The sequence below is a fragment of the Bubalus kerabau genome, chromosome 15 (assembly GCF_029407905.1).
Source record: "Bubalus kerabau isolate K-KA32 ecotype Philippines breed swamp buffalo chromosome 15, PCC_UOA_SB_1v2, whole genome shotgun sequence".
In the NCBI taxonomy this organism is placed as follows: Eukaryota; Metazoa; Chordata; class Mammalia; order Artiodactyla; family Bovidae; genus Bubalus; species Bubalus kerabau.
Genome location: NC_073638.1, coordinates 58,419,415 through 58,429,777, shown reverse-complemented (window position 1 = coordinate 58,429,777; position 10,363 = coordinate 58,419,415). Strand labels below are relative to the sequence as shown.

The window sequence follows — 10,363 nt, the reverse complement described above, 5'->3', positions numbered from 1 at the left end:
CCACCACCCTTTGTTGTTGTTGTTGTTTGTTTTGTTTTTATTTTGAGCTCTTGTTTATTATCTGGCACTGCATGTTCCTCCAGACTCCCTTTATATTTCCCCTGCCCCAGCTCTGGAATTGGCTATTCCACCAAGAAGCCTGCATCTTTAATTGAATAATGGTATTAGAAACCAAGGGGGGCTAGGTGAGCCACGAGATGTTGATCCAAATACTTCTGCTGTTTACGTTAATGACTGTTAAATGAAACACTAATTTAGTTGGTCAGGGAAGCCCTGTAGGGAAGGGTATAAGATAATAATACCAGGCCAGTGTCCAAGAAAGAGTCTTTACTGGAGTTTAAGCATCTCCAAAAGGGAACATGCTGAGGGGAATCTGTGGAAGACACTGAGCATGTTTTTGTAGTCAACGTGAGACAGGGTGGTTGTGTAGTAGAGACTGCATTCTAATGCTTCCTGACTTGTTCAGCACTAAGTCTTTCCTTCTGTTCCAACTCTTGCTGCTGTGTAGTAAATTACTCCAGAGCTTAGTGGCTTAAAATGATGATCACTATACCTCTCTTGGTTTCTGTAAGCTAATGACTTGGCAGAAAGGCTACACTGGATATTTCTGGATGGTTCTGAAGTCTTTTCTTTCGTTTCAGTCACTTGGCAACTGCAGCTGAAACACTAGGGGTCTGAAAGCTGGGGTCTGAACCTCTCAGGTGGCTCTCTCCCTTGTATCTTTCCATCTCTGTGAATCCCGGGGCTTTTCCAGGTGGTCTCTTCACAAGAACTAGTTTGACTTCCTCATGAAATGGTGAAGGCCCCTGTGGCAGGCATTTCAGTGGATAAGGCAGACGGATGCTCACCTTTTCTGAACTAGCTTTGGATTTACCATCATGGCATCCAATTGGCTCTGAGTCACACACCGCTCAATTTCAAGGGCAGGGGACGTAGACCCATCTTTATTTGGGTGGAGTGCCAAAATCACATTTTAAGAGTCTGTGGAGTGACATTGTTTTGGTCATACTTTAGAAAAAAAAATTATGTCACATATTCACCTCAGCTAAGCTGCCCAAATTTCTAACATTTAAAAATGTGCAATAAACTCACAAAAGCTGAAAGCCACTACCCTAAAGCTGATGGGTGTTTAAAATCTGGTATCTTCCCATCTCTCTCTTTCTCTTTTTTCACACCTTCATGACTTCCTCCTACCCACTACCATTCATCTACTTTCTCATGTCGTGTTTCCTGATTCTCCCTTGATGAGCGTGTAGATTTCCTTTAAAAACACTGTTTGCTCTGAGTGTGGCTGAAAGGAGGAATGTCAGACAAAGGAAGCACATATATAGAAAGAAAAAACACAAATGAATAATGGAAAACACAGGTAGATTCAATGATGGAGAAAACAGAATCAGTGGTGTTGAATGTTATGTGAGAATACATGAAGAAGATGCTGAAAAACATTGAAGGGTGAAAGAAAGTAAGGAAATACTGAAAAACAGGGAAAACTACACCAGTGCTAGGAACTGTCACAGACCTATTATTTACAGAATAGTGAACCTAGAGATCTGGGATGTTTTTTTTTTGCGGGGGTGGGGGGGGGCAGGCATCCTTAAACCATCAAATTGTGTACAAATTATATACACATGGGAGAAGAAGATCCATAGCACTTAGAATTGCAAGAGGTAAATGGCCAAAAAATCTTCAAAATATACTGATAGAGAATGTGGGAAGCTCAGCCGAGAAGGACATGATCACAGGCACACACAGGTAGGAGTGGGTGTGTAAGGACCTCTGTACAGTGTGTGTAGTGTCTTGGTCGTTCAGTCGTGTCCAACTCTTTGCAACCCCATGGACTGTAGCTCGCTAGGCTCCTCTCCATGGAATTCTACTGGAGTGGGTTGCCATTCCCTTCTCCAGGGGATCTTCCCAATCCAGGGATTGAACCCAGGTTTCCCACATTGCAGGTAGATTTTTTATTGTCTGAGCCACCAGGGGGAAATCCCAAAAAGAACAATGGTGGTGGTTTAGTCGCTATGTTGTGTCCGACTCATTCAACCCCATGGACTGTAGCCTGCCAGGCCCCTCTGTCCATAGGATTCTCCGGCAAGAATACTGGCAGGAGCAGGGAGCTCTGGAAGCTCGCGGTCACTCGCTCAGGACTATGAGCCACCGATGTCTCAGCTGATTTTGGTCTCATTCCGGCCACACTCTGCTTCCCCATCTGGTGAGGCACCATGCTATCCCTCCTCTGCACACTTGTGCATCTGCTTGTATGTCATTATCCATTCATTCATTCTTTAGTCATTCTTACTGATCTGTATCCTACATTTCTACCTTTATCAATTACCATGGGCTGCTCTGTTCCACAACCAAGCTCTTCCTCAGAACACCCCAACCCAGCACATATACACACACTATAGACTACACACACAAGACACACTCACACAGGTTTGTTCCTCTTGGTCATTAGAAATCACTTTTTTTGTGTGTGCCCAGAGGTAAACTGGATGAAATTGCCACAAATGGATAGTGTATGACAAAATCCAGAGGTTAAGAAAAGTTCAGTCCTTAGAGACTGAGGGACGGGGTTTGGTGGGTTCATGGGGAACCCTGTCAGGCAACAAGAGGAAAATCTATTTTTCTATTTTAAAAGTTTTTACAAGAGAATTTGTGTGTGTGTGTGTGTGTGTGTGTGATTAAGCCTGGGGAATAATTTTCAGGTCAAACCACTAGATGGAGGTCCTGCCTAAAGAACACACTGTAAGGCCCAGGCACTGCAGTCTGCGAGCTTCCTCCTCTAGATGAAAACGAGTTGAGGGCATCCGGTGAAGCCCCAGTCTACCCAAAGGGCCCTGCGATCTTGTTTTGTTGTGGAACACACTTTCTCTCAATCTGTTTTAGTACATCTCTCTTTTCTTACTCAGAAATTGCTCCCAATATGGGTTGCTTGGTGCCACATGGTTCATCACTCTTAGACAACCAGAGAAATGTTTACTTTTTTCCATGTTTCTTTCCTTTGAATGTCAAAATGGCCAGTTTTGTCTTTTATTCTCCATTTTATTAGCTCTAAGTGCTGCCTTTGAAGTGCTTTTGTTCTTTGAAAGGAAACCTTGCAAACACAGGTAATTCTCACAATATGGGATTTTTAAGTGCAAGCAAGGCAGAAATAAACTCAGATAAATCTGAAGGTAGCTAGTTGAGTTTTTCTGACTAATACCGATTACACCATAGCTAAGGAACTCAGGACGGACTTAATTTTTATTGCAAGGTTACTAGAAGCAAGTGTGCATTCATTCTGCATATAAAACTCCATGAATTTAAACATGCTACAGATCGATTTAATGAACTATACATTCACAAATACTTGACTTTTTTGCCAACAAAAAGCTTCACACTTGAGATTTATGAGTGAACTGACAGTTCACAGGGTCTGTCTGTTTCCCTTTTGTGTGTTAGAAAGTGACAACTTTGCACTTGACAAAGAATGATTTGTTTTCTCGCTTAGCCTGATGGAGAATTTGGTTACACTAATGTTGGTCTTGGGAAATATCATACTGAGTGGCTTCTGAATCCCTCCTCGCTGGGCTGACCATTGCCACAATGGCTGAAAGACTATTGAGGGCTGAAGATATTTCTTTACAGTGTCCTCAGTACTCAGGTAAGGTCCATGCTACTGTTTAGTCATCTCCCCCATCTTTTTTAAAAATTATTTATTTACCTATTTGGCTGTCCTGGGTCTTAGTTCCAGCATGTGCGATCTAGTTCCCTGACCAGGGATCCAGCCCAGGCCTGCTGCATTGGGAGTATGGACCCTTAGCCACTGGACCACCAGGGAGGACCCAAGTTTCCCTTTATTTCATCACTTCCTGCAAGTCAGCAGCAGGGGACAAGGTTGTCAGTTGTATGCTTTCCTCACCTGCTGTCCAAGACTGGGAAGAGGGTAACTGTGTCCTACCATCCCAGCCAACTAGAGGAGAGATAATTCCAGCAGGATCTACTGGAATAACTTAAGCCACTCTGAGTATTTAAAACATAGGAAACTCAAGGCAGGTAATTGGTTATATGGACTTTCTTTGTGGCTCAGAGTAAGAATCTTCCTGCAATGCAGGAGACACAGGTTCAATCTCTGGGTCTGGAAGATCCCCTGGAGAAGGAAATGGCAACCCACTCCAGTATTCTTGCCTGGGAAATCCCATGGAGAGAGGATCCTGGCAGGTTACAGTCCATGGGATCACAAAAGAGCCAGATAGGACTCATTGGTTACACAGGTGATGAAAGAGCTATGAAGCCTAAGAGGACAGTAAGGCAACCCAGAGATGAGTAATAGCAAGAAGTTATTACTGTCCCCAGGCTGGGAGGGACAAAGAGAGAAGGTGATACCTGAGCCCAGGGGCTAGAATCACCAGTCAGAATCTGGAGCCGGAGAAGGCTGACAAGAGGAACTGGAGCCATGGGGAAGATGCATACCCTATCTGAGCTACCACCCAAAGCTTTTGTAAAGATCTGATAGTGAACATTTTTGGCTCTGTGGGTCCTATATCTCTGTACAGAGGTCTATCTCTGTAAACTCTTAGGGTTAATTTTTTTTTTTTTTTCTTTAGATACCTTCCCTCCTCCCCTACCCCCACCATGTGATAAGGAAATACATGATTGCTCTGCTATGTAGTTGCAAACTCTTGGAGGACAAAGAACCTGTGACAGGGTTCGTTTTCTGGCTTTTCCATCTGTCTGCTGAGTCTGCCTCTGAATTTAGTCTCACTGAGGACTTGATGTTCTAGAAATGCTTGTGGCTCCCTGCATGCCCCAACATGTTGGAGTTTCCTTGAGTTCTGTACCAGATCCCTTTCTTTTTCTCCTCCTCAACCCCTTACCCATGGTTGGTATTCGGTAACATTTATAGGATAAAGAGGGCACAATCAGACCTTCTTGTTTTTAGAACATGACATTCTTGTTGCCTTCCTAAAGATGAGCAGTTATGAGGTCATGGAGAGAGTGTTAGACCTCACTCCCATTATACTGCTCCCTAGCTGTGTGATCTAGGCAAGTGGTTTTATCATTTTGGATTTCATGTTTCTCATTGTGTAGGAGAATGATAATCAGAGTTGTGAGAACTAGTTGAGGAACTGCTCCTAGCAAAGTGCCGGCTGACATTGAAAAGATTCTTCTCTTTTTCAAGAATCTTGCTTTTCTGTTTAAAAAAGCCTCACTGTTTCTTGGCAAGCCTTGTGCTGTCCTGGGGCTCTAGATGTCTTAGTGCTCTGACCCATATACCTAAGCAGGAGTGGAACCTGTTTTCCTCTAGGTATAAGGCTGAGTACCCTGTGCTTTCCTGTCTCCACATCTGTGTTTCGGCACTTCCCTTATCTTCAATCTCTGTTGATCAAAAATGCATGCTTTGGGAACTTCCCTGGTGGTCCAGTGGTTAAGATCCCAATGTAGGGAGTGCAGGTTTGATCCCTGGTCAGGGAACTGAGGTGCTTATATGGTGTGGTCATAAATAAATACATGAAATTGTCTTAAAAAAGCTGCTGCTGCTGCTGCTGCTAAGTCGCTTCAGTCGTGTCCAACTCCAATTTGAAAAAAAAAAATACACTATAAAAAATGCGCGTGTTCATCCCAGGTCTAGGTATGTTTCTCCTAGACTATATTGGGTTCATTTACAACAGACCAAACTTCCTACAAAAGATATTAGAAAGCATGGAAAATGTTTTAAACTCTTTTGTAAGGGATCAGATTGTTACTAAGGCAGTCAGGACTCAAGGTGTCAAGATGACAGAGAGCAGGGAATCCCATGGTTAAGGATTCCCCTAATTTAGCATTCTAAATGGTCTTGCCCCTGGAGGTCTGCCCTGATTTCTAAGTGGCCAGGTAGAGAGGTAGACAAAATGAGAGAAATGTGCACCTAAGGGGGTGGGTGTGAGGTGAGGGTCTTCCCAGGTGGTGTTAATGGTAAAGAACCTGCTTGCCAACACAGGGGACATTAAGAGACATGGGTTCAATCCCTGGGTGGGGAAGATCCCTTGGAAGAGGGCATGGCAACCCACTTCAATATTCTTGCCTGGAGAATCCCATGGATAGAGCAGCCTGACAGGCTACAGTCCATAGGGTTGCAAAGAGTCGGACACGACTGAAGCGACTTAGCGTGCACATGCACGAGGGAAGAAGCAAAGATGCTGGCAATTTTACAGTGCTGGTGCTGGGAAGACAGAAATGAGAAATCAGGGTCTGTCAAGGACTAACTCCAAATGGAAGCCAAAATCACAGGAGAAGCTGAATGGTCTTGGGAATATCTTGACTTTGGGATGAATCTTTGAAGGAGCTTCTAAATTTTAGTTGGATATGTTTATATTCTGTTCCAGAATGGACTTAAAACAAGAAGACCTATAATTCTGTAGCATCTAAATTTGGTGATACATTCAAAAGAATCAGACAAGTTTTTTGATAACTGTTGCCTTATAGTACGGAGAAGGCAATGGCACCCCACTCCAGTACTCTTGCCTGGCAAATCCCATGGACGGAGGAGCCTGGTAGGCTGCAGTCCATGGGGTCACTGGGAGTCGGACACGACTGAGCAACTTCACTTTCACTTTTCACTTTTACACATTGGAGAAGGAAATGGCAACCCACTCCAGTGTTCTTGCCTGGAGAATCCCAGGGACGGGGGAGCCTGGTGGGCTGCCGTCTATGGGGTCGCACAGAGTCGGACACGACTGAAGCGACTTAGCAGCCTTATAGTAAAATATTTATCAAATACAGAAGCAAAAATAAAGTATCCTTGGGCACATCTAAAATGAATTTTTAGAAATTTAATAAAAAATAAAATGTAATGTCCTCTATTTGGCAGATTTTGCTCTGAGTTTTCAAGGAACCTCAGAGCTTGTAGAAAAGTATTTTTAATTAAATATATAATGACCTATTGGAAGAGTCAGTTAAAGCCATTATCAATTTATTAACCTTAAAATACTACTTTGAAGTTTTCAGACAATTTTCTGAAAAATTTCAAAGTAAAATCATGTAAAACGAAATGTTCAGTAGCATATTTCATGTCACCAGTATTAGGCCCACATGCATATTCCAAGAATATCCTGTTCATTTTTTTAAGGTTCATATTATCAGTTTAAAGAAGCAAACAATTGTTTAATGTACACAGGTAAATGTTGTTTTTGAAATGAACTTAAATATAGTTTAAAAATTAATCTATTTTATAGATCCAGTAATGGGATGAGACCAGTTTGTTGAACAATCAATAACTATTAAAAAATAATCAGACTCACTTTCCCCAAGAAGGCCTCTGTGGTCATTAGGCTCAGAAGTGTCCTTTGCTGACTCTGAGCGCCTTAACAGTATCCACAGGGGAAGGCCGAAGCCTCTCATCTCGTAGTTCCCTTAATTCTAACCACTTGTGGACATTGAATCTCCATAGGAAGGGGATTTAAGTTCCTAGTTCTTAGAGAGACTCTGTATTTTACTTTATTTTAATTCACCTTGAGAGCAGGAAGCTAGTAATTCTTACTAATATCTTAGAAATCACCCACCAAACAGATTAGTTGGTCCTGGAGGAGAAAAGATATTCCACATTTCTTGCCTGGACTCTGGGCTATTACTGCAGATGTTAGCCTTATGTTTTTCAAGTATACCACTTTTGTGTGCCCCTAAGTCGCTAAGTCGTGTTCAACTCTTTGAGACCCCATAGGCTATAGCAAGCCAGGCTCCTCTGTCTGTGGGATTTTTCCAGGCCTGAATACTGGAGTGGGTTCTTTACCACCTGAGCCACCAGGGAAGCCCCAGTTATATCACTTAGATAACCAGAAAGGGTAAAACACAAAATAAATTGACTAGGAAATAAAAAAGAATGCAATTTACAATGAAAACAGATAGGCTAAAACAAAACTGAATAATGATAAGGTCCTAAAAAGAACCAAGATAAAGCAGTAATAAGTAATAATTAAAAAAAATAGATCAAGGACAGTGAAAATACAGTAAAGAGTTAAAATGGACGGAATAAAAGATTCAAATAATAAATCAAGCTGAGCAGAGATGGAAGTAAGGACAGGTTTAGGTTTATACAAATGAAATCGATTTAAGATTGGTTGTGGGCTTGGCAGCACAGAGTTCTTTGTCTAACCCTGCCATGTGAAAACAATCTTGGCCTTACTGGCTAAGTCAGACCAGTAAATTCTAAAGGTCTCGAGAACTCCATGGAAAGAACTCTTGGGCAGAGGGCCCCCAGGGCTGCAAGCTGAATGCCGGAATGCAGCTTAAATCTATGAAGCAAACCCTTTCCTTAGACCTAATTAACCATATAGGTCACAGATTAGGGTGCGGTTGGTAGATGTTTCCTACAGTTCATGGGGTTGCAGAGTCGGACTCGACTGAGTGACTGAGCACACAGGCATGGTTCCTAAGAAAAACCATCTAGTCCAATCACCTTTCTACAAATGTGTGAACTAAGGCCTACGGCAAAGAAAGAGGTGTAATTCCAATGATGAGGGTGGAGAGGTGGAGGCATAGGGAACCTTTCCCAGCCACATCATTTGGTTACAGATCAGATCAGTCGCTCAGTCGTGTCCGACTCTTTGGGACCCCATGAATTGCAGCCCGCCAGGCCTCCCTGTCCATCACCAACTCCCGGAGTTCACTCAGACTCACGTCCATCGAGTCAGTGATGCCATCCAGCCATCTCATCCTCTGTCGTCCCCTTCTCCTCCTGCCCCCAATCCCTCCCAGCATCAGAGTCTTTTCCAATGAGTCAACTCTTCGCATGAGGTGGCCAAAGTACTGGAGTTTCAGCTTTAGCATCATTCCTTCCAAAGAAATCCCAGGGCTGATCTCCTTCAGAATGGACTTGTTGGATCTCCTTGCAGTCCAAGGGACTCTCAAGAGTCTTCTCCAACACCACAGTTTACTAGGCCTATCCAATTAAAGATCCTACTCTCAGCACCTTCCTAAATTACCCTCTTCCTTGTACCTGAAATTTAGAAATTGACACAAGCGGGTTTGCTGAGCTGCACAGCTGAGATGGGTCCCAGAACAGGGGTTTCCCATTAAGGACACAGAAAGCCCTGCTGGCTTGGGATGAGTCAAGGCTGATACAGAGGCGAGGTCAGTCCTGCAGAGCTAGGGCTGGGCTGGGTTTGCTGAAGCAGATGGAGACACTATCAGTGGGGGAAGAAAAGATGTAGGGCCAAGCAAGATCATGGTCAGGCCCCAGCTCCACTCAGCCTCTCTTGCTGGTGCCTGGGTGTCTGCATGACTACCTCTGTAGTAGAGGCCACAAGCACAGAGCTGGTGGGGTGGGTCTGGGCATCTATGGTAAGACCCAAAGGGCCTGCAGGCTTCTTCAGAGTTGCACCAGCTCTGGAGTGAGGGACCAAATTCCTCCCTCTTATTGCTGTAACACATTACCATAGGCTTAGTGGCTTAAAGCAAAACAAACTTGTTACTTTATGGGGCTTCCCTGGTAGCTCAGCTGGTAAAGAATCTGCCTAAAATGAAGGAGATCCCAGTTCGATTCCTGGGTAGGGAAGATCCCCTGGAGAAGGGAATGGCTACCCACTCCAATATTCTGTCCTGGAGAATTTCATGGACTTTTACAGGTCTAGAGGTCAGAAGTCTGAAATGAGTCCTTATGGGCTAAAGTCAAGGTGTTCGGGCGGGTGCCGGGGGAGGCGATGAGTTTCTTCTGGAGGTACCGGGGGAGAATAACTTCCTTGCTTTTTCTAGCTTCTAGGGACTTCCTGTATTTCTTGGTGCCTGGCTCCATTCTCCATCTTCAAGGCCAACAACAAAGCATCTTCAAACCTCCCTCCGGACCTTTTGCCCGCTTCCCTTTTCTCTCTCCTACCTCTGCTGTCTACTTTAACCCTCTGGCCATCCTCTTACAAAGACCTTTAATGATTAAATAGAGGCCACTTGGATCATCCAGGATAATCTCCCCATCTCAAAATCTTTCATTTAATCACATCCACAAAGTCCTCTTTGCCAAGTAAGGTAACACATTCACAGACTCAGGGAATTGACACATGGCACCTTTGAGGGGCTTTTATTTACCTTACCATCAGAGCGTTCATCCCATGTCATTTCAGCAGGTGGCACAGTGTCCTGGAGAACCACCAACACTGAAGATGTGTGTTTTTCAGGTCCTGGTCCTCACCATTATTTTGGTGGGAGCTGAAGGCAGACACTGCCTGGTATTTTCATTAAATGATTAGTGATGGAGCTAGCTGCTTTAGAGCCAGCTTGTGGCTCCATTTTCTGTGAATTCTCAGAAGCTTAGGCCTCTGGCTGCTTCGTAAGAAGGGCACTGAGGGGTGGGTGTAAACTTCTTAGTATCAAACAAATTTATTGAAAATAAAAGCATTCTCAGTCCTTAGGGGTA

The 10,363-nt window shown here is 43.7% G+C and overlaps 1 long non-coding RNA gene across 3 annotated transcripts; it reads left to right on the top strand.

The window, feature by feature from the left end:
* Nucleotides 1-3,510: 3,510 nt before the first annotated feature.
* On the top strand, nt 3,511-9,826 carry LOC129628291 (uncharacterized). Of its 3 annotated transcripts, none has more exons than XR_008702758.1 (2): nt 3,511-3,643; nt 9,709-9,826. It is a non-coding gene; the product is annotated as an uncharacterized LOC129628291 (long non-coding RNA). The 3 variants fall into 3 exon arrangements; XR_008702756.1 differs by lacking the exon at nt 3,511-3,643 and adding an exon at nt 8,924-9,087; XR_008702757.1 differs by lacking the exon at nt 3,511-3,643 and adding an exon at nt 9,098-9,297.
* The last annotated feature ends 537 nt before the right edge of the window (nt 9,827-10,363 follow it).